This window comes from Struthio camelus, chromosome Z (assembly GCF_040807025.1).
Source record: "Struthio camelus isolate bStrCam1 chromosome Z, bStrCam1.hap1, whole genome shotgun sequence".
Taxonomy (NCBI): domain Eukaryota; kingdom Metazoa; phylum Chordata; class Aves; order Struthioniformes; family Struthionidae; genus Struthio; species Struthio camelus.
In genome coordinates, this window is record NC_090982.1 from 46018066 (window position 1) to 46045153 (window position 27088).

Sequence of the window (27088 nt, forward strand, 5' to 3'; positions counted from 1 at the left end):
TGAACACTTGGGAAAAAAATTGTATTTGCTTTTTTATTGATATAAAACAGCTGTAAAATGCTATTTTTCTTTATCTCTACAAAAATAACTCCTTACAAGCCATATAAGCTGTTTATACCAAGAATATTTTTAACAGGATGCTTAAACATTTGAAAACTTTATACTGTCTTTCAGAAGTGTCATGCAATAACTTGAATTCTGCATTCACTGTCACTTGTAGCAGATGCTTATATGAATGCTCAGGAGGCAGATACAAGGTAAGTCCATGCAGCAGAGCAACTGGAAGTGGCTTTCTAAAAAGGGATCAGTACTAGCTGGATTCTAGTCTGGGTTTTTATTCTCTTGCCATGAGATAAAGGGGAGAGCACAAATCCAGTAGCCTTTCGAGGTACTGGTAAGCCAACATGGCTCAATGTGTTGTTCCCTCTGTTTTCTCTTTACACGTTGGATTCAGCTCTCTATTGGCTCTGCCAAGACAAGCAGCAGCCAGTTGGGTCTGAAGTAGTTTATTTCCTCAGCTTATTTCTTCACGTTCTTTTTCTACTAGCTGACATCAGTTACTTTGTTCTTCCTTTGGAGTGGAAGTGTCCAGTTGAAGCTCTTTTGCTGCAGGCAGTTTTTCATATGCTTGAGTTCACTAGTCAAAGCTGTTTCAGAACTGTGGGCCACTGATTTCACTTACCATTTGGCACTTAGTGCGTTATTAGCTCCCATGCTTGTTTGATAGCACCACAGCCTCAGCATGTGGTGCTACTTGGACACTTAACGCTTCCCTTGAATTTTCATACCCTCCACCTAAAGTAAATCTGTCTCTTGTTTTGTGTGTGTGTGATATTGCTATATCATTCCCCCTCAAAGTCCAATTCCAATGCATCCGTGTTCAGACATAGCTTCCAGGCTTTCCAGAAGAACAGTAGAATTCTAGGCTGCACACTGGGGGGAAAGGCAGTTTCTTTTATAGGTCTCTCCTTCTCCTACCCCTTTCTGCAACTCTTCAGCCAGCTTCCAGCTGTGCTCCAGGTCCAGCAGATGCCCTCTCTTCCTCAGTATAACATCATCCCACCAGATGGCCTTGGGCTGCAGTTACAAACCTGGAAGCAGGTGGCAGGGGAATGGACAAAGATGTGAGAAAAGTCCCAAAGGAAAATAGCAGTTGTCCCGCACTGCTAGAGGTAAAAGTGTAGCGACTGCTTTCAGAGAAGGTGATTACCTTTTTATATACTCTAGCCATGTTATTCTGTGGGGAGAAACTAGGGAGGCTTCTAACTGGACTCTTTCCTCGACATGAGTAGAACAAGCAAGCTGTCTCTTTTTGCCTCCGTTTGAGCTGACCATAGTGCAGTAGTTAGGTAATCATGAAAACAATTCTGCTAAACAAAGAGTTTGTTCAAGCCTTTCAGTGAATTGTAACAGTAATAGCTTGCTTGCTTAATGGCAAATGCATTTCCACAAAATCTAATGAGTATATCACTATTTTCATAGGGAATTCAAAAGTGACAATTCGTATTAAAATAATCACTGGAAACAGTTGTAGAGCTTATGGATGGAATTAGTTTGTAGGCTTTTAGTTGTTGAAGATTTATTTAAGCTCTCGCTCTCCAACAAGACGCAACTATAGTTGCTGAGGGGAGTATGATACTATTTTCGGTAGGTTTATTCTTGCTTAGAAAGCCAGGCAGAAGATCACTCACTCCAGGAAGAGTCTTTCTCTTTTGTTGCACGACTATTCTTTTACCTTGAAAGTACTTCTTTTGCGCTTCTTTTCTTATAGAAGCAAATTTAATGATGCTTCATTGAAAACTCAATGTGTCCAGAGAGTACTTAAAACTGAGGCCTGGTTGTTGGTGGCTGGTGTTTTCTTGGGGAATTTTAGATGAGCTGGCAGATATTAGTGGATAAGGCTCATAGTCCAGTGTTATACAGGAGGACAAACTGGGTGATGATCATCTCCCTATAGGCTTAACATGGATGAATCTAATCTCGAAGATTAAATCAGTGTTCAGGAATCCTAAAGTGCCACCGTCTGTTGCTGAAAATTGTGCTACCTTGCCATTTAAGTCCTGTCCAAACTACTCAAAATTAAGTTTGGTACTTCTTGGAACCAAGGGAGGATAAGGCTTCAATATGAGCTCATGTCAGATTCCTCACATACACTGTATTTCAAACTTCACCTGAAATTTCCGTACAAATATCAACTCATTTACCCATATTCTTTCTGAAGTTGCATATAAATTATATTAAAAAAAAAAAAAAAAGTATGCTGACTTTGAGAGTAAAATCTGCCAGGTGATTTTAGGGGGAGGGAGCAGAGGATATTTTGCTGAGAAAATGATGTATTCTGTATGGATTTTATATATATTTTGATATGATATATGATATATATATATATGGATTTTATATATATTTCCGTATATTCTCCCAAAGTGTACCTCCAGATGCATTATCTTTTGCTTTGAACTTGAAAAGGCATCAATCCTGAAAAGGCCCATTGTGTTTAGTGAATTAATTTAAGACTGCTGCCATAAATGATGCATTTTAAAGCAGCAGTATCAGGGTTTCATTTGTACTTTCAAAAAGCCGACGTATGCAACTCTAGCAGTCCATTTCAGGCTCTCCTTTTAACAGAGCAGACTCTCAGTGGTGACAGAGCAACTTGGTGAGTACACGACTGAATTGATGCTGTGATTTGAGTGTTGTTGCTATTGGTATTCTATCCTGGATAATGTCCAAAATAGAAGAAAAAACTAATTGGAGTTTTTGAAAATCTATTTTATCTGCCTTTTTTTTTTTTTTTTGGAATCCACACTTTCCTGTGTTTTGTGTTAATGTATGCTTTAGGGCATTCTCAGTGGTAATGAGAAAGGAGAATATGTTGGTCGTGTGCAGTCCTTGAGTATTGTCAAAACTGTGCATGCAGACTGCTAAGGTGCATGATTATTTTGTCAAGAAAAGAAATATCACTATGCGGAGAACATGCTTTTATTCTTCATAGGCAATAAACAAAATCTTTTTACAGATTTTGTTGGTCCAAAAATTCCACATAATTGTCTTTTGTTTTGGCTCGAGCTCTGAGGCATATATTATAAATAATGATAGACAAAACAAGTAAGGATAGTTATCAATAAATAAGTATAAGGGTTTAATAGCATCTTAGGGACGAAATGCAAAGGGTAAAATGTAAAGACTTTCCTTTATATCAAATTCACTTTGCCATTCAGAGGCATAGGGAAAGGCTTTCAAGTGGATATGAACAATTAATAGATAACATAAAGGAGTGGTAATGTTAAAAGATTGCAGTCCAGTGTTTCTTTATCAACCTTTAAACCAAAGTAAAAACAAGTTGTGAAACAGAATTGCCTTCAGCTTGCTAGACAGGAGCTTTCAAAAAGGCCTCAGGGAAGTCAATTCATATGGTGAGAAGGATTACACTTTTTAAGTTTTAAGGTTGGGTGTCTTGTGTCTGTTTTTTTTAATCGAAAGCAATAACAACACTGACTAATAATAGGCGGCAGCTGGTAGTTGATAGCTCTGAGATAGGAAAACTGCTGAATTAAAAAAAAATTATTGAAACAAAATACTCTATTGTAATTTGAGTGACTGTGACCTGCTGATGTGGAAGATGATCTCTGTCAATGGTTAGAGAAGCTTCACTGTGTATGAGTGGAATTCCTTTCTCTTACTGAAAATAGAAATACACAAAATGCTTTTCTAATGTTGCTTTAATGTTACAGTAGGAAGATACTAGCTGCAGAAACACTGACACAGATTTGAAATTATTGTTTGCATATTCCAGTCAGTTTGCTAGTAGGTGAATGTTATTTTAAGGGACTATTTTTTGACTTGCTAGTTAAGGAAGACGCTCTTGTTAGCGGTAAATAGGCTCCTCTTAAGCTGTTGTAGTGAAATGCATTGTGGCATGTATAGAAAAAGCCCTTATCTTTTTTTTTTTTTTTTTTACAGTTTTTTACAGGCCTAAATCACAAGTTACATGAGAAAAGCCTAATCTTTAGAGCAAAAATTTATCCTAACAAAATGGTTTAGTCCTGATTAATTATATTAGTTAGTTTGACCCAGGAGACACTGTATGCCAAATGCTGAATTTTAAATTGTTTGGGTGCCAAGTAGTTAAAAATACAGCTTTTTTTTTTTTTTTCTCTCTCCCCTAGAAAGCTTTGGGAGAAAGTAAAGTTGTATAGAAAAATACCGGTATGGATGGAAACAGAGGAATTCTAGCAAAGAAAGGAAATTCTTATATGGCTAGCATGACTTTGCTTTTTTGAATCTACTCTTGTGACCTCTAGCAGTGATAGAAATTCAGAAACCAAAGTAGTTTCAGAAATGTGAATCTATAAGGTTTGGTGTGATCCACGAAAACAATATCATAATCTTATTAGTCCTTGCTTCTGCATTGTTATTACTTGTCCTCTGTTATGCTTAAGTCTAAATCCTGAAAACATTTGCAGAGGAAAATGCTCTACAGTATGTTGACTCAACAACATGTAAAGTATAAGCTTATTATGTAAGTGTTCGTAAATTCAGAGTCATATTTTATAATGCCATGCATCTTATTTGTCTGAGAGCAATGAGGGATAAAAATTAGTACTGGTAAGCAATCTAGTTCCAGATAACAGACTTGGTACTGTTTATATGTAGGTTTAGCTCTGCTTATAGTGAGATATATTGTTGTTCTATCTGCCTGTTAACACAGATTTAAATGAAAAAAAAGAAAATAGAGTAAGGTAAATCTGGGGGGGAGGAACATAAATTGATAGCATTTTGGTGTCAAAACTAATCTTAATGGCCTTCCTTTTCCTCTGTTGTTGTTGTCATTTTAACTTTGATTTTTCAGTCTAAGATCAGCTGGTTTTATATCATTCTTGCATCTGCAGTGAAGCATGTAAATCTGTATTTAGGTAACACTACTTACCTTTGTTTCTGGAGACACTTGAAGAAAAGGGATGGTTTCTGTCGGGTTCCTTTTCCTTAATATCTATCTGAGCCCATTTATCTTTTTCTGTTTTCTTGAATTTTTATTTTTCTTCTCTCTTTCTGGACTCTGTGCTAGGGTAATGCAAACTAGATATGCATGAGGAGAAATTCAAAATAAACACATACCAGTTTGAAAAAGGAGACTCACCTCAGTGCACTTTCTATATTTTTAGATATTATAGTGTGTAACTGGGTGCCTCCAGGCATTTCTTCAACTTTATGCACTAAGCAATAGAACATTTTAATTATTTTTTCAAATTCATTCCATCCTTTAATATTGTGCCTTTTTTTCTGACAATATGAAAGATAAGACCATCCTAAAGCAAATATAATATCACATAAAGAGCTTGTTACAAAACTCTGAACGTTTGGGATAAGAATGAATAGCATCACTTAAACAGAAAAGCGATGCAAAAAAACCAGATGATCTTCATCAGTACTTGTCTGTAGCATGGTAGCCCCAGTCCATTTTCAGTTCTGTTTCTCCCTGGGAGACAGAACCCAGCAAGTTTCTTGCTTGGAGCTTTTCTTTACAAGTTTTGAATTCGCCTTTTTTTTTTTTCTTCCAGTGAAGAAATGCCTTTCATATCCTTTCACTTCATGCATTTTATTTTATTTTTTTTGAAAGCAGACAGTGGGAAGAGGAGAAACAGGAGCAGAGGAAACATAGCCTTTTCTGTGAATCTAAGCAACCTACCTTACCAAGGAAGACCAAATCGAGTTGTGAACGAGAAGGGGAAGGAGCCCAAAGTGGAGCAGGCTACACAATTGTGCTTCTTACAGTCCTGTCTCACGGCACAAAGCATGCAAGCTCCCTGGGCACTGCTAGCTGGACCGTAGCGCTCTCTGAGCTCTCCAGGAAATCTGGCACCTGATTACTGTGACACGTTCAAAACTCTTTAGGTCTAAATCTTATTTGACCTGTAAGAGATGACCTCTAATTTGAGAGGAAGAACTTGTTTGGGGAGGGAGGAAAAAGAAGGATGCCTGTGTGCCCCGAGACATGTTGAAGGCAATCTAATACTGCATATATGAGGCACATGTCATTGGCTGAAGGGTTTCTATCTGGAAATATCACACCCCCTTCAGGCTACTTTCCTGTATACTTTCCAACTCTGAATTAGTTAGTGTAACTAATCAAAAGAATGAAATACCATTTCATTTGTTGAAAAATTATTTTATGATATGTTACAGAAAATGGTTTGATGAATGACAGTATTAAAAGTATTTATAAACACAGGCATATTATTAGGATTTTATTCCATGTGTGTATTAAAGCGAAACTGTCTAAAGATAATACTTGCTCCTTCCATATATTACGGAGGGTTGTTATCTCTGCAAGTAATTCAAGCACAGAGCATCAAGGACAGCCTCTGGATTCAAATAGTAATTAAATTTCTAAACATTTATAAATTCTTTTGTCATCCTTTTTGGGTTTATACGTGGTATGCCGTGGTGGTTTTTTGTTGAGCTAGTCTTCGTATTCGATCCTTTGTTTTGCATGACATTACACTTCTGAGGCAGATGGCTATATTCCTGCCCACTCACCACCTGTATTCTGAAGCTATCAACAAGTTAGTATGATCTGCTAACGTGTACTAATAACACACTGTTTGCCTTGTGATGCTGCAGTTTGGAACATATTAGATGATGCTGGCTAGTCCCAACTCTTCTAGAGTAGCAGAAGATGGCAAATTCAGGGATAGTACTGTAGTGTGAGGTGACAACTCATCAAAGAATTTTACATGTTCTTTCTAAAAGAAAAAAAAGGGAGGGGGAGCACTTCAATGCAATAATGATTGTTACCAGATTTCCATAGTGTCTGTTGCATAATTTTAACACTCACCACATAATTGTCTGACTACTAAGCGATATGATAATAACACAGGTCCAGATTAAATTACAATGTCTGAATGAAGTTGTTTCCAGTAATAACCTACCTTTAAAATTAGAATTACACTTATGTACAACAGACAATGGAATTTCTAGTTCATCACAAGAGGAGTTAGAAGTCCTTTCAGGATCTGTTATCCAAGTAAAAATGCATCAAATATTGAAGAAGTTTTTGAAAAACTATGAGCTGATGTTACATTAGGTTAACAAAAAAAACTCTTAAAAATGTATTTATATTGCCTTGCAATTAGAAGTGATCTCATGCAATTTTGAGCTTTCATTGATTATTAGCAAAAATTTTGTCTTTTAGTATCACACAAACTAAGCTTTGATGAAGATCTAATTCTTCAAAATCCTTGCCACTCTCTCCATGCATAAAATTAAAATATATTTGCAATCCCCAAATGCAAAAGGCCCTTGCTATTAAGTGACACAGATCCTCATCCAGATAACTGCTATATTTTTTGGAGATGGAGCAGTGAAAGAGCAAAAAAGTTGCTGTGCCTTTGTATAGATCTCTTGTAAGTAAGAGTAAATCTCTTGTTCTTTCTTTGTATGTATGCACTGATGTATGAAGTAATGACTAATTTTGTGGAATATCATAAGAGGACATAAAACGGCAAAACTTGCTGAAAGAGGTTGTGAAAGTTCAGTTTTAAACCCTCAAATGCATATTCATTGCAAAGAGGTGGCTTGTATGCATGCAAGCATTTGCATTTTTTCTGTGCTACCAAGAAAACCAAATGAGGGGTGGACAGTGTTACATGCTTGAGTGTTTGCATTCCAACCTCAGAATGTCTTGATCGTGGGTTATTCAATTTTTTTTGACATGACCAGTGTTTACACCTCTCAGATTAACTTTATGTATTAAAAAGATACAAATCAAACCGCCATAGTCACAGTAGAGATATCATTTAAGTAATTGGTGTCTATTCAATTTCTTATGAACATTACACATGAATATTACTAAACACAATTATCTTTTACATATGTATACATATCTTTTGAGAAATTACATTAATAAATTCAGAATTAAAATTTCAATGCAAACTTTTTCAAGAAAATGTCAGTTTTGCATTAAATTCTTTATTGAAGTTGTGAAAACACTCCCCAGGTCTTTCCACAATAAACACTATTTGTTATGCAGACTTGAATTTGTTGTCCTGAGCACATAAAAGAAAGGTAATCTGTTTGTGATTTTAGTATTTTATTTGCAAATGTGTTATCTTAGCCTTTCAGATGTGATTTTCTGTTAATTTTGCCTATCTGTGTTATCACCTTGTAAGTGCCCCATCCTCTGTAGGAGTTAGGTGGCTTTTTTCATATTGATAGTTTTCGTGTATGCATTTATTATATGTTGAGCATCTTTTCAGGAATACATCTGCAGCATAGGAATCAGTGCGGTGTTATCAGGCCTACCTACAGTCCCATTCACATGCCCGGTCAGATAACCAGCTTCCAGCAGTGCCTGAGGATGATGCAGTCTGGCCAGTTGTTTTGCAGAGTAAAGCAGCGTGCAGCACCCAGCGTTTTCGGCCGCCTAATGAATTGAAGTGGAAGAACAGGGAGATCCTGTAAGCAACAGGAGAGTAAGTAGCTTCTGTTGCTATTGCCTTTTTTGTTTGTTTGTTTTAACTGCTTTTAGGAAACTTCCAATTCATGAGCAAACTTGTCTTTGATTGTGGTAGAGGATGAAGCATCATCAGGCTTCTGTTAATGCATTTTTTCCGCTGTCTCTTGGACAGAGTGCTTTCTTTTGTCATACTCTGATTTTTTGGCTGCTTCACAAGATCTTAATGAATAATGTTAAGTACAAAAAAGGTGATATTTAGTCATTAGATGACTGACTTTTCTAAAGGCAAAACTACTGAAATGATGTCAGTTACTACGACAACATTAAAAAAAAGTTGCTAGATTTAGTATTGGTTGGAAGCTGTTAATTTTTATATGAAAATGTATCTGCTATACTTTGGATAGTGATTTATAGTTCAAATTGGGGAAGCAGAAGGAAATTAAAGGCTTTCTCTCACTAACAAAATGTGAAGACTACAAAGTAGGTTTAAGTCTCAGATGGGGAATCCATATTTCCACTGTGTGTAGTCAACTGGCATTTTCTGTAGAATAGATAAAAGTACTTGTAGATTACTGTATGCCTGGTTTAATGTCAACAGCAACAGTTAGCCTTTTGGTTTTCACAATCTATATTGCATTTGAAGGCGATAATATTGTGGAGCTTGAAAAAATTTTTTCGTACGGTTTTACTGAGAAATGTTTGCATCAGAAGATTATTTAACGACAGGAATTTTTAATTCTTGTACAATTCTGCTTGAACATGGAAGTCAGTGAACTAAAATCTTATTTAATATATTTAAATTTGTCTTCAAATCAGCATTATTCAATGAAGAAATATCTCTTCATTTAAAAGTATCTATGTACCACTAACCTAAGGCATTTCACGTTTGCTTTCTTAAATGATTCATAAAATTAACTTGTAGATTGTGGGTGGCTCATAAAATTTTGATCTGGTGAACACTTGAAAAAGCATTAGGGATCATTGTGAGAAGTACTTTCAGAAAAGAAAAACATTTCCTGTCCTAAATGCTTGTATACTCTAGTGTAGGATTATAGAAAACACGTTAGGCAGCAGAACTGTGTAGGAAGAATAGATGGGCTATGGGAGACTGAAATGCCTGTAAAATAAACATGTTTTGCATAAAAATGGGTTGTCTTTTTTTGCCAGCTGTCTCCTCGTTATCAGATAACAGAGTACTAGAGCCATTTTGGCAGAGTTTTCAGGGAGGATTTGTAAGAGGACAAGGCAGAGGCTTTATGGAATTTGACAGGTAGTTTTACAGAGGCATGTCTGTAGGAGAGAGCCATTTTGACAGAGTTTTCAGGGAGGATTTGTAAGAGGACAAGGCAGAGGCTTTATGGAATTTGACAGGTAGTTTTACAGAGGCATGTCTGTAGGAGAAGGCATCTTGGTACTTGAGATAGAACTCTCTCTGGCACCGCACACTAGTGGGCTTTACACACGTTTACTGTTGCATTTTATCTTGTAAAAGATTTCCATTAATTTCAAATGTCATACTGTTTTAAGTTAGTAGAAGAGCTGCTTGAGTTGGGGCTTTTGGTTTAGCCCACATAGCGCACATCTTTTCTCTGGTATCCCCTGGAAGCAGATGGCTTGTGCACTTGGGCAAAGAGCCTCAGATGTGGTCTTTATGGCTGCTTGTAGCTACCAGGAACTTGATGTGCATCATTATGGGATAACATGCTCTAGCAGATAATCACAATATACTGTTTTTATACTGTCCAAACCATGGCCCCAGTGTGTGTGAGAATCACTGAACTAGCATTTATCTGAGGAGACAGGAAGGGATTTATGAGCTACAGTGTGGGAGACCATCTGATTGCAGGTACAGCCCTGCTGTGACTTCCCCAAGTCGTTTTACGGGGAGGATTTGTACTGAGGTCTTTGTGGCCCTTCTGCCAGTGCCATCCTTCTGCCAAGCACTGCCTGTGTGATAGCACCCTGGGAGTTTGGTCAGAGAGGGCTCATGTGGAGCAATAGTACTTTGCCTCATAGTTAAATGGAAAGAACGAAGGAGCTGATTTTGCTCCCTGATGCTCAAAAAAGGATTTGAGCTGACTGTCAGCTTTGTGACTCTGCTGGCCAAAGCATTTGTGCTCTTTTGAAAGCATTAAAAGTCTCCTAAAAGTTGTTTTTGTCTCAGCACTATGTTGTAATCTCTGGAAGAAATGCGTAAACCTTGATCTATTGTTTCAGAGGTCACTAAACAGATGGATCGGTGTTTAGATTTGCGTATTCACAAACTGGTGCAATTCTGTGATGGTTGTATAGGCAATATAATTTCAAAACAACTAAATACAATCTATTAATTTTTACAAGTGCAAGTAAGTCACAGTATGCTTGCAGTGTTTATTACTAACATACAGTGTGCATCCATGCGTATGTGTACGTATGAAAGAACAATAAAATGTCAACATTAAGATGAGAAAGCACTGGAAACAGAAGGCTCATTCACTTAAACGTGTACTCTCGTCAACTCCAGTACAAAAAATATTTTTGATACACTTTCATTTTTAACTCTGTGTGTGTGTATGTATAACGATAGTCCTTAGAATATCTGCTGTCTTTGTTATTGACTAGTGTCTTGTCTGTCTTCTCAGCAGTGTGTATATTAAATTTTATTTTTTAAATGAAAAATTAGTACAATACAATTTCAGATAGCAGGTATTTTATTTATGATAGTTGTACTAAAATCCCAGGATACAGTAGTATTTTATGCTTGTTTAAATTTTTTATGGCTAAAATACATACCTAAGTCTCAGTTTACATGAACATGCTTGTAACTTGTATATGTAAATATTTAACTGGCAATTAGAATATATATGTGATATCGTCATCTTGCTGTATTTCTGAAATGTGTTTTACATGTGTTCATTCCACCACATTGTCACTTCCATTTCATGTGGGGCTCCATTCATTTATGATAGCAGCAGGATCCTGAAACCAAAGCTCATGGAGGACAGAGGGTATTGTCTTGAGTTCCATATTTGCTTGATAGTCTTTTTTTCTTTGTATTTTTCTTTATATCAAAACTAATAATAGGCAAGCCATCTCTCTGGGTATCACACAGACTTGGTTTTGCCTGGTCACCCCTGTCTCTGAAATTAGGCTCATTGCCTGCTAGATGTGTCCCAAAGACTGGATTAATCAAAGAGAATTTTTTTTTTCCTCTAAAGGAAATGATTTGGCCCATAACCTTTAAAATATTTTCATCGATATGCTTTGTCAAATCATATAAATTAAGTAGCAAAATCATTTTCCAATTCTCATGAATCTCTGAAAGAATTATCATCTGTGATTTGGAGTCTGTCAGCAAACAGTAACCACGTAACAGCAAACATGTAACTGTATGCATGTATAATACACGTCAAACTTCATTTTTAAAAGGGTTCAAAAACTCAAGCATATGTACAGCATACCCTCTGACGAGCTGCTCTTGCAATCTGCTGGAGACTTTGTGTATATTACCACGGATTGACTGCAAAGCCAGCCAACTAAAGCTACTGCTGAAGTGAATTAACAAGAGGCACCAGAAATTAGTGTTGAATCCCAGTCTGGAAAACACGCAATGGGTGCAGGCCACATCATCATAACTCATAAACATTTGTGAAAGCACAGCATCATCAGAAACAGAGGAAAAGTTCCTCAAATTGTTTCACGCATGAAAAACAACATTTTAAACATGATCATATAACATGAAAATGCTTTGGGGCAGTTGCCTTCTCCTGCGCATCAAACTTTGAAAGGAAATTCCTGTTATCTATTTTGCTATGAAGATATCAGAATAACTTACTGGTGCAAACCCACAAAGTTTCTTACTAATGTTTTGTAATTGGTAAATTATAACTTCTTGCATAAATAGATTGAGAATGTAGCTCATATTAGATATGATATAAGGCATGAATTTATAATTTACTTGAAACAAGAATATAATTGTGTTTGAATGGAGGAAATATTTTAGGAATGATCTAATAGCTCTAATTTGTTCTGTGTGGTTCTGGCATGTTGAGTATGGTATTAAAAATGGAAATATAAAATCTTTGCTTGGTAACCGCTTGGTCCAGCGGAGGGCTACAATGATGAGGGGACTGGAGTCTTGTGAGGAAAGGCTGCGAGAGCTGGGCCTGTTTAGCCTGGGGAAGACAAGACTGAGAGGGGATCTCATCAATGCCTACAGAAATCTGAAGGGAGGGTGTCAAGAGGATGCAGGCAGACTCTTCCAAGTGGTGCCCAGTGACAGGACGAGAGGCAGCGGGCACAAACTGAAACACAGGCAGTTCCATCTGAACATGAGGAAAAACTTCTTGACTGTGAGGGTGACAGAGCACTGGAGCAGGTTGCCCAGAGAGGTTGTGGAGCCTCCTTCTCTGGAGATATTCAGAACGTGCCTGGACGCGATCCTGTGCAACGTGCTCTAGAGGACCCTGCTTGAGCAAGGGGGTTGGACTAGATGATCTCCAGGGGTCCCTTCCAACATCAGCCATTCTGTGAACTAGGTTTGTTGCACAGTGCCAAACAATACTTATTTTTTTTCTCCTCTTCTTTTGCTGACATTGCTAACTAGATACTCACAGAAACATAGTCTACTGGGGACTGTGTGTAGTGCAGTCCCCCAGCTCTCCACTGTTCATGTTGCGGTTTATGCCTCGGCATGCATTCCCATTGCATCTGGCGAGTCTCTTTTCCACTAGCAGGATTGTTCTTGCTTGCAAGAACTCAAGGGCAGTGCTTCTCTCTTAGCCCTTCCTGTCATTGGGATTGCTAACAATGATGGGATTTTTCTATCTCTGCTGTAGTATATTACAATTCTTTCATAACTCAGTCTGGTTTAAATTCATCTGCCGTTAGCTTTCAATTTCAGGATTTACGACAGGGTTAATTTTGGGCCAGTGTTTGTAAATCTGGATCTGCAAGGACACTGGTTCTTTTTTTTTTTTTTTCTTTTTCTTTTTCCCCCCTCTAGAAAAACAGCTTGATCTGATTTCATACTGTGGTAATTCTAGTTGACTTTCCCCAGTTTGAGAGCTCATTGTAGTGGTCTATTACTGTCTGACAGTTTGATTCTATTCTAGGTTACAACATATGGGAAGAGGGAGATTAAAATTGATGCTGTAATTTCACTTGCATGATCTTTCCTCTCTTTCCTCTTTCCATTTGGCACGATTGGCAAAGTCAAATTAATACATAAGGGTACGATGTGTGGGCCATAATACAGAAACATTCTAAACAACCTGTTTTCAGTTGTCAGTGCATGAACAATAATTACTTGCCAGTTTTCCTAACCATTTTAGTTGTTACTGAATATAAATGTTTTGAGGAATTTTAACATTAGAAAATCTTCAAACTGAGTAGGAATTACCTTACAAGTTCACATACGCTTAAATGTCCACTGCTTTCCTGAGTCAGAAGTCTGAAACAAATTCTTTCATATAAGTCCTCATCCCACGGACCTGGGAAAGCACAGAACCCCTTCCTGTTCTCCCTATCTGGAACTGATTATCATTATATAATACAGTAACATTGTATTTCATTCTGATTTGTATCATTCAAGTATGAACAGATTGATGCTCTGCATTTTCTGCATTTATGTAAATATACTGTAAATGTCAATTTCTTGAGAGTGCCAGAAGGGAAGAAACTACAGTTCCTCCTTCCTTCCTCTTTCATTTTTACTGTTGAAAATCACATTTATCACTTCTTCGAGCTACTGACAGTCTAGAACTTTGGAGGGCAGGCATGCTGCAGCTGCCTTGGATCCATCACTGCTGCACAGCCATGCAAACTTAAGTCCTTGTCACCCCTTTAGCTCAAGATTACTTTCAGCTGTGATTTCCTGGGTAAATCCCAGTAAAAATGACTTTTGAGATCTGTGACTAACGTTATGACAAATCATGCTACTTGTTTCTGAAAGCCATTTTCAAGTTAACATTATTCGAATTTGTTTTTCATTATTTCTGGAATACTTTTTTTCCAGCAGATGCCTTATATCTATTTTCCTCCTAATTACTTTAAGAACAAAATCATTTCAGGGGCATACATTTAGAGATGCATAAATTAATCACAGAATCACAGAATGGTTGAGGTTGGAAGGGACCTCTGGAGATCATCTAGTCCAACGCCCCTGCTCAAGCAGGGTCCTCTAGAGCATATTGCCCAGGATCACATCCAGACGGGTTCTGAATATCTCCAGCGAAGGAGACTCCACTACCTCTCTGGGCAACCTGTTGCAATGCTCTGTCACCCTCACAGTGAAGAAGTTTTTTCTCAGGTTCAGATGGAACTTCCTGTGGTTCAGTTTCTGCCCGTTGCCTCTTGTCCTGTTGCTGGGCACCACGGAGAAGAGACTGGCCTCATCCTCTTGACACTCCCCCTTCAGATACTTGTACACGTTGATGAGATCCCCTCTCAATCTTCTCTTCTCCAGGCTGAACAGGCCCAGCTCTTGCAGTCTTTTTTCATAGTCATAATTCTTCAGTGTATTAAGCTCTGCAGCAAGCCTATAAACCTCATCTAAAAGAGAACCACCAGTCTGGGAGAAGGGGGGAGGGGAGGATTGGGATGATCTTTCTAACATTTTCTGGTTTTTAGGCATTTTTTATTCTTTATCTCAAAAGGCAAAGAAATTCTGGCTCAGCTTTGTGGTACTAATTTATGTATCAGCAAGAGGAATTCCTTGGACAAACAGACTTTTTTTTTTGTAATGAACAGAAAAATTCATAAAGAATCAGATCTTCCACTGTTTGTTGACTTAAAACTGCCTAAACTAAGACAGGTAGGCTCCCAAGGCTCCCTGTATGTTCAATGGAGCTCTGCTCTGAAGCACTCCTGGGTAGAACCCTTTTCTCTCCATTGTTTCCTTAGGTGGCCTACAGAGAGGAGCTGCTTCATTTAGACATTTATATTCGGTGCCCAATTTAAGGAGTGCACCCCTCTCTGCCGCTCTCCAAAGGATGAGACTATTTTTGTAGTCCACTGGTTGGTTCAAGGCTGCTTCTGCTGTAGCTGTACATCTCGCCGGGCTGCCAGGAATGCAGCGTTCTGAATGGTCTGTGCTTTGCATATCTTTGTAGATTGGTTTTAGTAAGTGATGCTGCTGGTGCCAAGAAGCTTTATACATGAGGTTAACATAACGTTAGCCAGAACAAAACCAGACTGAAGAACGTGGTTGTAATAAGGTATGCCTATTTAAAATAAGAGCACTTAAAATAGCTTTAAAACAAACAAAAAAATCCTCTGTTTGGGGGCTTTTCTTGTTTTAAGCCTGTTTTTCCACTGCTCAGAAAAGGACATTTGAAATTAAAAATGGTATATGATGCTTTATCTTGCCCAGAGCTGATCATAGATGAAAGGTGCTTAAGTTCCTGTTCATGAACTTCTTTTTTTTATCTACTGCTCAATATAAAAATTCAATAGCTAGTTTAGAAGTCAGTTTTTCCCTCTGCATTCCATGAGTTTTTACCTCAACCATTCAGTACCTCCTACTACCCTAGAGGAAAGTAAAGGGCTGTGACAGTGGTTGCTACGAGGAAATACCAAGAAGGTTTGGGGGGGGGGGGGGAAATCTCCGAATAAACAGCAATACAATTTCTCCCTGGTACGATGCAGTTTAGAAACATGTTGTGGAATTTAAAAAACTTAAGTGAATAAAAAGGGCATCCCACACACTGGTTTGTTTCTGAATGTAGCATCCAGTGAGAGATGTATGTATATATAATGATTCACAACGATGTATATCAAATGTAACTAATCTTTAACAAATACATACTAATTTCTCACTTTCTTATTTTGTATATGACTGTAATGTCCTGTTCGCTATACCTGTACTCATTTTTGCTGGTTTTACGTGGAAGTGCTTTCCTGCTTAAAATGAAATAATGATTTTTTTTAATAGTGTATATCAGTATGAAAGTTTTGTTGTTTTTTAAGGGTCTTTGTCATTGGTTTGGTTGCTTTTTAAAAAGAAGTTGGATAAATTGTTCTTATATTTGTAATGAAATGAAAAAAATTGAACCAGATTCAGCTGTGCATTAACTGTATTGATTTCAATCTGTTCATTCTTAGTTTATTTTGGCATATTGTGTCCAGGTTGGTAATTCTTCACTGTGTATTTATGTACTTGACAAATAAGTCTCTGCAGGTCTAGAAGAGATATCATAAAGTCCTTATCTGAAACAGTTCTATAAAGAGCACAGTCAAGAAGAGGAAGAAATCATTGTGATAAAGTTTGTAAAATGTTTTTGCTGCAACCACTGAAAATAAAAGATTAACAGTACACATCTGTATTTCATAGGAGAGAGATATGTCTGTTGTAAAAGTGGCAAAAAGTTAAATGCTTTTTATTAACTCTTTGGCTATCATAATGCACTCAGACATGAACAGCGTGAAAGTATTCTTGAAAGCAGGACTGATCTCTCAAGGAAAAACAGAAAACGTAAGGTAGTGGTGGCAGGGGCATATTATCTGCTTTTTACTGACCTCTAATCATCCAATTTACCTTCACTAACCATCTTTCCACTACACTTTACAGTGCATCAGTTGTCAATGTTGCATTTATTTAATTCTGTGAAAATGCATTCAGGAGTTGAAGAGTAGGCCTTACAAGTTTTGGGTGGATATACTTTTTTTTTTTTCGGAAATATTAAAGTGGCTGAGTTGATGCTTCGGGGCAAAATATCCACAAGTGAGGTTGAATTAGGAGTGGGCTGTCATTGGACCAGCACTGCCATAAAAGGCCCAGAGGAAACCACTGCTTTTATCTGTGTTTTTTTAGCACCCGCTGTACTCTATACATATATTTTGGAACTTTCTCCTATAACAAACCAACTTCTGCCTCTACTCTTTATATAGTGTCAAGGTATGAGAATTTTTGGCCTATTTTCTCAGCTTTTCTTTGCTGTTCCCTGAGCTCTTTCCCAAACTGATTTCCCTCCCCTGCTGCCACGCTCTTCTCAGGGCTACCAGGAGCCCTGCCACATGTGTGTGGCCCTGGGGGTGGTGGGGAGTGAAGGCCAGGGCTTGCCTCGCATGCCCGAGTGCTGGAGGAGCTCAGCAGCAGCTCTGAGCTTTTACCTAGACAGTAGTGGCTGCAGGCCTGGTTACATTTCTGGAAATGGCCTTGAGGTGTGGGTTGGGTGGGACAGGTGCTGCCTCAGAATTTCTTTTTTTCTTTCACCAAGGAAATAATGTTGTAACAGCAGTGTTTCAGCTGAGCACTAGGTTATTTTACAGTAAGGGAGTTCAAGGTTAAAGATGTCAAAATGCTCAAGCCACTGCGTGGTAGCTGTATTTTAGTTGACACAGTCTTTACAAGGAACACGGTTAAAATTGCTCTTTCCATTAAATATCCCAGCTCAGGATGGGGCAGGGGTAGGCTAGACTTCTTCAGCTTAGAAAAGGGCTGCAGAGGGGAAGGGATACAAGGGAGGCGTCAGCTGCCTCTCCCATCACCAGAGCTAGTGAGCACCAAGTGCAGCTAGTAAAAGCCAGTTCAAAGCAACCAAAGGGAGACAATTCATCACACAACAAGGAAGACTAATCCTTGTCAGAAGATGCTGTGGATGCATAAGGCTTACATGGGGTTCAGGAGGAGGCTGAACAGATACTTGGAAGCAAGATCCATTGGTGGTCACAGCACAGACCATCCCCCTCGGGTAGAGCTGCCCTGTACTGAAGATGTTTGAACATAGTATTAGGGAGCAGGATCACACAGGCTTGGTCTGTCCATACTCTTCTCGGGCATGCCCAGGGATGCCATCAACCACTTGCTGGCCATTTCTTCCTGGAGGTGGTAGGGATGGGTTTAAACACCTTCGTGGTCCAGCCTCCTGCTAAGCTAATGCACAAACATAGACATTGTTACTCACACCACCATTTTAAAAGAGAAGAGCTGTTTGCCTATTTCTGTTCAAGAACAGCTGTAGGCACTGCTCTTAAAGAGCCAAGGCTGGCGTGGGGAGTGACGCTGGAAGGAGGAACCTGAGACAGGTGCTGGAGGGGAGATTTTGGCCCAGCTTAGTACTTCCTGCTGATTAGCTCTGGGTGGGTCTGTTGATTTGCTTCATTCCACTCTGAAATGCCTAATTAGCCCCAGCAGAGACGAGTGGACCCTACTTCTCTGTCGCTGCAGCCCAGGCATTTGAAAGTTAGGCGTTACGGTGCCTAGCATGTAGGCACGTAAGCTTTTTCTTGATTCTAAAATGGAGGACTCAGCGAGAGTTTGTGCCTGCAAAACTGGCCTGAACAATTTGCCTAATATCCAAGAAAATACAGGACAAAAATGAAAATCTTAGATAAAAAAGACCTGGCCAGCTTTATGACTTTATTTCTGTGATCCTTTAAAGTTGGATTTACTCATTCTAGAGACAGAGGACAGCTCTCTCAGCACGTCCTTTTTAAGCATGTGCTTCGGCCCCGCCTTCCCCCTACTCCTTTCCCCGTGAAGGCGGTTGAGCCTCGCGCCAGGGCGTGACAGGTGCGGCCGTTGGGGCGGGCGCCGTCAGCCCCTACAGAGCCCTGGGCCACGCTGCGAGGAGAGGCCTGCGTGCCCTCGGAGGGTGGGCAGCTGGACTTGGTGAGTCTTTTTGAAAAGTATTTGTGGTTTGGTTTTTGTCTGTTTGTTTTGGCAGAAGTTCTTCAGTATTTTGAATGTTATCGGGAGTCGTCTCTTTTCTGTGCTTGGGTGCTGTTTGGTGGTGCTTCTTAGCTCTTGGAAAATGAATGTAGTTTAGAGTGTGGTAAAACTATTATTTTCTTGTTTGTAAGTTTTTTGTAAAATAATGACTGGTAATAAGGAATGCTTTAAAGTGATAACCTTTTGAAGGAGGAGGAGAGAGATACTGAAGGGATGTATGTCTTTTAAAGATACTTTGGAGCATGTGTACCAATTGCAATTAGTTGCGAAAGTGTCATGTGATGAGGGTAAAACCAAATATAGTTTGGCTTTTAGAAATCTAAAACTTTGTGTAAGAAGTGTTATGTTTCTGGTTTCTGCTGTATGACTTATTTCTGTCTTGCACCAGTTGACCAGGAGAGGGAAGCCTGTTGAGTATCCTACAGGTGAAGAAAGGGGAAATAAAATATTGAAACTACAGGAATTTCTCACTCTGTCTCAAACTGTAACATTTGAGATGATGGGTGTTTTATGCTGGGTTAAATTAAGGTAACTGGTGATTTCAGAGGGGTAGAAGTAAATCTAAATATTCTTCATTGCAGGTTTTCTCCCCCACCTCTCTAAGCCTCAAGGCCTAACACACAGAAACAAAAGCCTTTGTTGAGTACCCTCTTGTGCTTGGGCATCCAAGGCCAGCAGGCTCCAAGAAATTTCTGGGAAATTAAGCTTCTGGAAACTGGGAGTAGAATATGTCAGTAACAAAAAAACCATATTTGAAAATAGCAACAAATCTTAGGGCCTGCCCTGTTTAATGATATCTCGTATGGAAAAACTTTTCCTTTTTGTGGTCAGTACTCTATTCTCAATATTTCTGTTTCCTTTCACGAGTTTCTTAATAGAAAACCATTACTGGAGAAGATCATTTAGGGCAAATCATAGCATAAAACCCTTGCAAACATAATAAAGACTTTAAAAAATATCAGTGGGCCACAAATAAATTCTAGCTGTTGTTTGTTTCCCCAGCACACATGTGTGCACACACATAAACACATCTTAGTGAATTTTATACTGAAATAACAAAATATTTTTCCTTTTTTAAATGGAAATACAATTCAAGTGACTTGCTGAGTTCAAGCAGTTCTATGTCATTACATAATTACAAAATGCTGTACTTCTAAATAACAAAACAAGCCCAGAAACCTTGATATTTTTTCCAGTTATGTTTTTAATAACAGATACTTCAAAATGAATTCTTCTTTTCTTGCAAGGTTGAAGTTACTACTTAATGCTATTTTCTATCATTAATTTAGCTTAAGAAACCCTTTTCTGTTGTAATTACAGAGGCTTTAACCTGCTTAATTAATCTCCAAGGACAGAATAAGACATGGCTATTTAAAAGAAAAAAAAGTCCACTTCTATTTTAATTAAAAAGTTGCTACGTTTGTGATGGAAATTACTTCAACTGTTCTATGTTAAGCGTGAAATTTATTTAATGAAACCCACTAGAAAATTTATATGCATAACTTTTTTAAAAACCAAGTTTTTTTTTTTTTAAAAGCCTTGTTGAGGACTTGAACCTATTCTGCTTCCCCTTTTTTCTGTTTTCAGTATGTACTGTGTAGATGTTCTAACACAAGAAAGGAAGGAAAGAATAAAAGAAGAGAAAGCTTTATTGTCTATTCTTTCTGTTAATTGCATGCCATCACCAGCTGGGAATCCTTACTTTTTTTTTAATTTAGTTTGCAGAGGACACTAGGTCTTGTCTCATTTTTCTCCTTTTAAAGAGGCACTCTGGCAAAATATCTAAGTTTTAGGATGCTGCTTATTAACAAAAGGTAGTCAAGCCTTATTTTTCAGAAATGGGTTAGTAGTAAACACCATGGAGGTTATCTCCCTCAGGCCTCTGAGAAAAGCTCAGAAATGACAGCTCTTTTGCCTCAGAAATCAAGCTCCTTAGCAGCTACTGCAATACTTTATTCCCAATGTGAGAATCTTCTAATCCAAAGTTACTCAGTGCAATCACATGAACTATCAGTCTGCTGGACCCTTACAAATTCCAGGAAAGCATCCTCTGTTTGTGAGAGGGCAAGGGAATATCTATGCTGTGTGTATAGTTCAGCCTGGGAAGTGTTATATTTCTTATTGTGATCTTGCAAATTATAGACGTTTATGCCTTTATTTTTGATTTGTGAACCCTGATGTGAAAGCTTGTATTCTTTTATCAGAAGTTAGCATGTTACTACTGGAGAGGTCAGTGGGATGAGTAATCTGTTTTTCTGAGATACTGTTATGCCAGCTTTAGATAAGAGAACTGAATCATGGGAGAAACTCGAAACCCATGTATTGAGTTGGTGACAGAATCAGAATTAAAATATCCTGGCCTTTGTCCTTTCAAGTGTTGCTGCTGCCTTTCATCTGTGCCTTTTATTCTCTCTGTAATGCCATAAATTTTCTTATCTTTGTGTTTCATATGGTTATGGAGATCTTTGTCTTGAAAGTGTATTACTGCAGCTTGTCCCTTCACTTATTACCTCTCCTTTCTCCAGGTCCCCTTGTTTTCCAGCCTGGATCAATTCATTCATTACTTTTTGCAGAGCTAGATTTACAACAATCAAAGATACTTCTTGTACAACTCCCTGTATGTTTTGGGCTGCAGTTGTACGCAATAGTAATAATGGCACATCTTGACTGACAGAAAGACCCCAAATGCTTGACAACCTGAAGTAAAACGATTACATCTTAAACGGATCTGCATTTCATCCTACCCAGACCGTGCCCCAGAAAGGAATCTTACTAGATCATATTTTTCTATTTTTTCTTTTACAGATTGGAGCTGCTATTGATGAAAAGGTCCTGGCCTGCTTTGTGGCTTTCTTATTTTTGGGCTTTTTTTTTTTTTTTATTGTAAGAGACCTTCACTTGAAGGCTAGGCTTTGGCTTTCGTTTGGTGGATGAGCAGGTATTGAAAAGGTTGTAAGACAAAATACTGGCTTTTACACTGCTTACAACTCACGCTCCATCTTCTCTAATGTTCTGTGCTCATGGCAGTTGTAATTAGTACAGAATAAACCTGCAATCCCATAAGTATATTGCCTAGGGATTTTTAACTTCAAAGCAATACAACATTGAAATAATAAGAACCAGAGCAATATGTTTTGTGTTTGAAACATGTATGACTGATCAGCCTCAAAATAGCTTGTTCAATTAACGTTAGTCTAAAATGACACATCTTCCTATAAGTGACTCTGAGCATGTGAGGGTATTTGCTAGAAGACGTTTTGATCAAGTACATGAAATGGGTTTCCTACAAAACATTACAACTATAGTTTGTTAAAGGCCCTGGCAGAAGTATACCATGGATCATTGAAGTGTGTTTACATAATTCAGGGTATCAAGCCAGTGACTTAATGCACATCTTATTGGCTACTGCTTTGGATGAAGTAGCCAGACTTGATTAACAAGACTTTCTATGTCTGTAAATTGGTGGCTTTAAATGCTAACTTCCACCTGGGCTGTTGGGTAACTTGGTAGAAGTAGCTTTGGAATGAGATAAAGTGTGTGCAAAAGTTGTAAGGCTGTGAGTTTTTCTAATGTTTTTTAAAAGAAGCTATCTTTAGGTCTAAGAGTAAGATACTGGCCTCAGGAAGTAGGGCTTGCCTTATCGTAAGTGAAACACTTAAATTGTCTTAATTACACTTTGTTTTTTAGTGTGGGGTGGAGGCCTAGATCATGATATGGACCCTCTTTTCTAAGACCTGTAGTATCCTTACTTTACACAACCTCCAGTTTAAGGCCTATGTCTGCCACACTGACACCACCCCTTGTTTTGAGCAGTTAAACAGACACTGGTGCTGCTACTTACCAAAGAAATGCATATTTTATTTAAAAAAAAAAAATTGTGTGTGTGAGGAGTGGAAGTACAAGCTAGTTCTTGAATACATAACAACAACTATTGAATCCTTTCTTCCAGTGAACAACCTTACTATTTTATTTAACAACTTCTCCCTGCCCCCAGCCCTTTCTCCCCTTACTAAAATGTCCCAAAGTTTAAGTCTTGGTTCTGAAGTTTTTGTCCTTTGTTAGGCACAACTCATGTGGTACTAGAGGCTGTTCTTTTCACTTATTTACAGGCATGTTTACTAATTAGATACAAGTCCTGGAATATGCATAAAAAGGAATTTTTTTCCAGAGCAAAGCTCCAAGAATCTCCTCCTACTGGAGAATTGTCTTCCCCAGTGTTCCAGTCAGCATCAGAAGTTTATAAGTTCACTAATTGAAATTAAAAAACACTTTAGCAGCTGTGATGCTGTCAGTCATTCCAGGCTACCTTGGAATGTGGTGTGTGTGTGTTTGTTTTTTTAACACTAGAAATCCTTCTGTATGCCCTCCCAGTGTGGTGATAAGGTGTAAGGATAAGTTGACAAAGGCAATTTTTAAGATACAAGAAAATAAGCAATTGTATTATTTGAGGCATCAAGTTCCTAAACTGATGTGGCAAATCCTAGGCTACCAATAGTACCTGAAATCCTAATTCAGCACTTAAGATGCATATCATTGACTGATGTAAATGCAGCAGAGAGGCTATTTTACTATTCCTTTACAATCCAGGATCAATGGAAAACAAAAGCAGAGGACATCCATCATAGTCAGAGAAACAAGCAATACTTTATGAGGAGCAGAAAAAGTGTGTGGAAATGATTTCTGTAAACATCCTCTACAATGCAGCTGTAATGTATTTAGAAGAACATTTGTATTCTGTAAGTCTGCAGGTCTTGCCCTCAGACAAATGGGTATTTATATATCTCCTGTCTTAGCTGTACCTCTTGAATGTGCAACTACAACTTTTAAAATAAGACAGTGACCTCTAATGCGAGGGAATGATGCTGTTCTTGATGCTTTTCTCCTGCAGTAACAGTAGTAGCAGTGATATGGGTAGAGGTAGGACAGCAAAGATTGACAGAAACTGCCAGTGTTACGCGTCATTGTGAAGTACAGCTTTACTTCAAAGTGATGTTGGAGCCATTGAAAAGCTGGTATCACAGTATTAAGGATACTTAGTATTTAATATTGGCTAAAGTTAAGAAGCTGTGGTTCTAGACATAGTTGAAGACATGCTATGGTTTTGGACATGAACTCTACCTCTTCTGGCCTGCCACTACTTTCCCTGGCTCTTCTTGTCTTAGTACTTTGCCATACCCAAAGCAAAAACTTTTCTTCTTAGCTGAGCTAGCAGGGCGGTATGCTTTCCTGCCTTCCTTCTTTATTTTGCATTTTAAAATCTTGTTCCTAAATCCTCCATAGGATTGCTCACTGAGTTGCTAAAATTTAAGCTGACTATATTTGGAATGGAATGCATCTGTTTACACAGGAAACATTCAGCAGAGAAATTTATTTTAATCAGAAACTGTGCTGCAGTTGGGTGGACGTTTTGCCTTTGATTCACTTGGTAAGAGAGGTGATGGATTTGGCCAGCTTGCTTCTGTGTCTTTCTGGAAAAGGACTGCTGCATTTATGTGCAGTGTTCAGCAGCTGTGCCCAGAATAAGGGATGCTTTAGCTGTCTGGGACATCCCTTCCTGAAGGAGGAAGGGTTTTTTTGGAACATTGTATTGATAACAAGGGATTGTGCCTCTTGTTTATTTGTTTTGTTTTTCAATCAGCATTTTGCTTAGGAAGAGAAAAGCATCATCTCTTATCTGTTCTGTGCCTGTTAGAAGGTGTGGATTTGGAAATGCATGGCTAGAGAAGAGAATGTGGAGGGTACCAGGCAAGTAGCTCTGTCAACCAGAATGCAAATAATTTGCTGAGCAAAATATTTGCATGGTTAATTTGAAGAAGTGAGGAGAAGAGAGCTGAAGTGTTCCAGGCAGCCAGTTACTTTCACCTGAGGATGCTGCAAGAACAGAGAGGGATGAACTGTGTTCTGAAAAAAACACACAGAAGGCTATGGAGAAAAGCTGGGGATGATTTAACAGTAGCAAGGGATGTTTTTTCCTGGGTTCAAATACAGCAAAACCACACAACAGCTTTATTCCTACATCATATAAAATAGGCCTTTAATAGATCAATTAAGTTGTACTTACTGTAACATCATCAATTTAAGGCCTGCACTTCTTCCTCGAGATATCTTCTCATGCTCTTACAAGGATCATCTCAAATAACTAAGCAAGAGTTGGGTAAAATTAATTTCAACCTACTTGTATTATGCTTTTGACAATTTTTGTATGTAGTTGTCCTTACTACTTCTCATGTACAGAATATTATTTTCTTCCTATTTCTTTCCTCTAGTTATTTTAACTAGAGCTGTTGTCTCATTATTCTGGATATTGTATGGATATGTGTAGATGTAGTCTTCTAAATGAGAAGGTAGACAGTGATGGATAAAACAAGCTGTGGAGTGTCCCAGGCAGAATGTTGAAATGGGAAAAGTTAGTGTGGAAAACCACCCCTCCCCACCAATGTTAGCAGCAAGCAAGTTCTTTTCTGTAACAGCAGAAGGATTACTGTTCACTTATAAGTGCATCATTGCAATTCACCGGGAATTGGAGAATACCTGAGAGTGCTCTCATTTCTCTAAAAATTAACTAGGCTTCAATTGATAGGGTGTAGGTTTTTTGTTTTCTTCTGAATTTCAACTTCCACTCTGCAGGTTTTTTTGGTCTCTTTCCTGGGTTGCTCAGATATTTCTTAAGGACCTATTGGATTGAAATGTTCTCTGTTTTCTCTCTGCCTAAAGGTGTCTCACAGGATTTTCTTGAAAGCTGTAGTCAAGCTATTTTAATTTCAGTGTTCCTGCCAGGTTCTGTGGGCCTCCGTATTGTGAACTGAATGCCTTCCTTGTAACTTTGACTTTCAGTGGAGATGTTCGGTTCAGCAATGACTAATGACATGCTGCATGTTTCATAGGCAAATATGCAATTATAGGTCCTGTTGCTGTTCTGTAAGCTTAAAATTTTCTACCTTAGTACCTGGAATTCTGACTTTAGATAGTTCAATGCCTTGATCATAATAAAACAAATGTATCCACATGTGTGCATGCGCTAAACTCCAGTAGTTGTATTCACTCCAGTGATAACACTTCTAGCATATACTTGAAGGCAAAAATTGCAATTATAGGAAGTTCCAATTTTATTTATTTTCCCTTTGTTTACTTCTCTTCTTCTGTGCTTGCATGATGCTCACTTGATGTGGCTATCCTTTATGCAAACCTAGCTGTTAGTTTTGTCTCAGTAGTGTAGTGCCTGGGCACAAGCTGTCTTTACAGAGGTTGGGGAGGAAGGACTTTGCAAGCCATAGCAAGGGGTCTGCTATTGTAGCTTAACTGCAAGTTTTACTTGTATCAATCAACTAGGATAATGCTAATAGCTTAGTTATACCTGCATAACAATGGCTGCAGTGCAAACAGCTTTTCCTGCCTCTTTCCCCCTCCTGAATTTTGACAGTTGTTTCCCTCTCTCTTTATTTTTCCCCTTTTGAACTTGAATTTTCTTCTGCTTCCCTTACGCTTGTTTGTCCTGTCTTCAGCGCTTATTTGTCCTGTCTTCAACTTCCCCCTTACTTTCTCCTGGACTAGACGTATTTACTTAGGACTATGTTCCCTTCCCTAATAAAGTGATCGAGGGGGTTTGGCATTGTAGAAATGAGTAGTACATAGTTTTGCATTTGCTGTTACGCACATACAATATTCTCTTCTTCCCAACAGCAGTGAGCAAATCCAGAGCTGTGGTAGCCCCTTCTCCTCCTCTGCGTAAGGTGGTTGATAGGGGCAATCTGTCTTCTGTGGCTTCCCAAATTGCATGGGGGCACTTTCTCCACTGATGCCCCAAGCAAGACCATAAGAACAGTGTGGCTTAAACTGGGGATCTGAATGACAAATCTCTTAGGGTATGCTCTTACTTGATCCTTGCTCCTGTCTCTGTGCTAGGATAAAAGCTATCCCTATTATCTCCAAATAGAAGAAGTAATTAAAAAGGTGTGAATCTAATTGTTCTCTTGAATTAGTGG

At 38.4% G+C, this 27088-nt stretch overlaps 1 protein-coding gene across 3 annotated transcripts in view; it reads left to right on the forward strand.

Annotated features, from left to right (window-relative positions):
- The window catches only part of PJA2 (praja ring finger ubiquitin ligase 2), a 157146-nt gene extending 140388 nt beyond the window's left edge, over nt 1-16758 (forward strand). For all 3 annotated transcript variants that reach the window (XR_011137700.1, XR_011137701.1, XR_011137702.1), the window contains 3 exons: nt 175-257; nt 8256-8471; nt 15091-16758. The gene's annotated coding sequence lies outside the window, so the exon portion shown is untranslated. The remainder of the gene's footprint in view (nt 1-174; nt 258-8255; nt 8472-15090) is intronic.
- Nucleotides 16759-27088: the final 10330 nt, after the last annotated feature.